This window comes from Aplysia californica, unplaced genomic scaffold (genome assembly GCF_000002075.1).
Source record: "Aplysia californica isolate F4 #8 unplaced genomic scaffold, AplCal3.0 scaffold00085, whole genome shotgun sequence".
Taxonomy (NCBI): Eukaryota; Metazoa; Mollusca; class Gastropoda; order Aplysiida; family Aplysiidae; genus Aplysia; species Aplysia californica.
Window position 1 is genome coordinate 224,555 of NW_004797355.1, and position 3,665 is coordinate 228,219.

The following is a 3,665-nucleotide window of genomic DNA, read 5'->3' on the forward strand; positions in this document are numbered from 1 at the left end:
CTCTATATCTCTCTCTCTCTCTCTCTCTCTCTCTCTCTCTCTCTCTCTCTCTCTCTCTCTCTCTCTCTCTCTCTCTCTCTTCCTCTCTCTTCTCCTGCCCCTTGTTATACTGAGGTCCTTCCGCCATGAATCCCCTGGCGACATGTCCAGATTTTAATGAGCCCACCGAGGTCATATAATTACCGCTGGACCTTGGGCAGAGGACGTCCGAGGTCCTGGAACCATCACATGTACACTGAAGCCAAGGACAAACGAAGGGAAAACCTTGAGTTCATGAGGTAGTGGAATAAGGGCTTCATCAGTTATTGGGCATATGCAGTTATTGGTATAATCTTAAAGCCCGTACCATTGCCTCGCTTTTGGTGAATAAATGCTCATGAATCTTATGTACAAGTCGAATTATTCTCGATTGAAGAAGGTGGGGGTCGTCTTGTTTGTGAGGTTAAATTAGTGAGAAAATGACCGCTAAAGTTTAGTGTCCTTGGAAACTGCAAACTTACATTTTTGTCCACATGATCAAAGTTTTTATAGTGACACCAAAACAAATGTATTATAAGTATTTTTAAGTGGACACAAACGACGTTGACTCAATACAAACAATTCGATTTTTTTCAAATTTGCAAACAGGCGAGAAATTTTCGGTTTCCTCCAATTCATTATTTAGACAAGTGCCTGATTCACCATGATGCTATACATTTCTCAAAGTAGAAAGTAATGTTTTCTGTGTAGATCCTTATTTCAGATTTTATGTTCAAAAGAATTACATGTATTCGGTTTAATGCGTATGACAAAAAATAATTTGAAATAGAGTCAACCTTACTTGTACGGAAGATTTACATTTACCTGACTGAGAAAAATTATTCTTCGTCTAGGTACATACGTAAGTCACGATTCATCCTTTCTGGGTTTGGCATATTGGTCAAGACTACTTGCTGTTACCCATACTTCTAAGAAAGGTGGTACCCATTCACTAAAATTACAAATTTTAATGTTTTTACGTATGAGTCAAACCGAAGCTAATGACTACCTGTTCAAGACAATAACATCTACAAAAAAACGATGTTCTTCTCCCTTCCACTTTTTGACATAATATTAAAATGACACTAGATAAGACGCCTACTAGTCTAAACAACCATTTTTTTCTAAATAAACAATGGTAGTTTTGGACTATTTCGCATGCATTTGCCTATAAAACGAATACGTAAGGTTGATTAATTCTATTAAGCGCATGTTTTGAGACTATGGGCATTGGGAACAGAGAAACTGATAGTTTTTTAGGATCCTTTCTTCAAAGCAAGCGTCTGTGGTCCCAAAGGACACACTGTCAGGAGACGAGTATACTGGTCAGTGGTCACTTAGGGGCAAGATCGGAGTGAGTTTGGACCCAGAAATAACTTAGAAAAATGTCGGGCTGCACTGTGAGTAGCTACATTTTGAATTATTCAACATTGGTTGCTTGTGGAGTTCCTTTTTTATTCTGTCCTGTCAAAGACGGGTATCAAGCGATTGTCAAACGTGAGATGAAAAGTACCGGGTTGGAAAAATATTAATGAGTTTGTAATAATATTGAAATAATGTAGAACACTCGTTTCGTTAAAAAAATGTTATATATGGTAAACGTCCCTGAGATCCTGGCTTCAATTAGCACAGAACAATGACACATGCCTAGTATTAGTTGTCATTACAAAACCTAATATCATTGTTGCTCTGAATATTTGACAATTTTCTCTCTTTGATAATCCTTTTGAAACCCTCCAATATCTGCATTTTAGTGCTCTAACCATTTTAGAACAACCCTTACTTCATTAACTAACTTTGAAAATTGCCGACTAATTTACAGGAGACAACCGTATCAAACTTAAGGCCTAGATCTACTACTACAATTAGGCATTAAGGTAAAGGACGCAGTTACACAGTCACAACAGCCGCTCAATATTCAACGCCAACAACATCTTGCATGTTTGGAAAGAAACAGAAAAGGAACAAGAACTTTTAGTGGGTACTGGACACGCCCCTGACCCCCCCCCCCCCTTTCCCGTAAAATCTACACACACGTACAGCAGTTAGTTCAGTTTGTATCACACTGGACTAGAATTATAGGAGCGGATCAGTTGGTACAGGTTCAAATCCCCAAAAGGGCGTTCCTAACTTAAAGCTCTCCACAGGTCATTCCCCCCCCTTCAATTTAATCCACGCATTCGCAAAATTAACGTACGTTTCTCGTCGGCGTTTTCTTCCTCTTGCATGACGTGGGGCTAAAGTACACTTTAGTTTTTAATTAAGTCTAAATAAGAGTTTTACGGCATTTGCAACACAACTAAGTGAAATAAGTAACGAGCATTAATGGTGTCTATGGCGTAACATGCAAAGAATATAAATGAGGTGATAATGTTTAACGGTGATAGATGTTTCACACAAAAGAAGGGACACTAGAGCACCCGCCAACCATCCATGTAGAGTCTATATTTTTGAAGAGTTACAAGATATATATAATTAATAATATTATCATCAAGCTAGGTAGTTCGGTACATTGGTTTTTCTGCACAGATCCTGATACTAAATTGATATTTCAGAGATGCAGACTCGATGTTGCAGGGCAGGGACAAGCCTAAAAAGAACCCCCCAAAAAACCCGCATAAATTTTTGTTTTAGTAGAGAAAAGTACATAGACACAATAACGGTCACTTGGTGCATGGATAAAGCAAAACACAGACATGAACCGCAGAGGTGAAGAAAAGTAGGACTTTCTAGTGGCACCATCTAACCACCCACATTTTGTTCTGTTATGCAAGTCCTTTCACCTGACTGGTAACATGCCTTTAATTTAAAAGGGTCAAAAACTGCCAGCATACTTTCGTCAGCCTGTGTCCTTGGCGGAGTTATGAGGGGTTGAGGAGGGGAGGGGTGTGCAGCTGTGGCACAAGGACAAGAGGGAGGAAGGAATAGGGGTGGAAGGAATAGGGAAGGAGCAAAAGGCGCGCGAGGGGGGGGGGGGCAGATAGACCAATAGTACACCTGCAAGAAAAGTGGTAGCTTCTCATAAGGAGGATAAGTCCAAAAGAACACGAACACTCAGACACACACGGTCAGTATTTATTTATCATTTCCGCATTCTTTCCTTCTGTCTTTCATCATCGATATTCTAAAAATTCTGGTCACTGCAAAAATCTTTACCCCAAGGACAAATCCACACCCTTAGATCTATCCAAAACCACCGACCGCCCGCTGAACTCGAAGCTACTGCGACGTTGGTCCCAGTTCCAATTATTCCACAAAACCGAGGTACCAATTATCCAGAAAGAAGGTTTATGGCAAACTCCTAGTCCACTCATTCGTTTTGAAGAACATCGTGTGTGACATGGCCAGAAGCGAGAACAGCTAGTGGGCAGCAGCGGCGGGCATGCGTCCAGAGTATCATCCTGATGTCCACTTAATTGAAGTGCTCCGGTTATCCGAATACATATTATTCTGGTCCCATTCCAAGCAGCTCATTGCCCGACCCTCTTGCGACTAATTGCTATACAACCTGTATGCAAAATGTAAAACCCCCTTTTTTTTGCGAATAAGATCGTCCCGTTTGTGGTTTGGTTTTCCAAATCAGTATTTAAGCGCCGTTTGAGATCAGTTCTATCCTTTTATGATTTCATTATGGTATTATTATTATT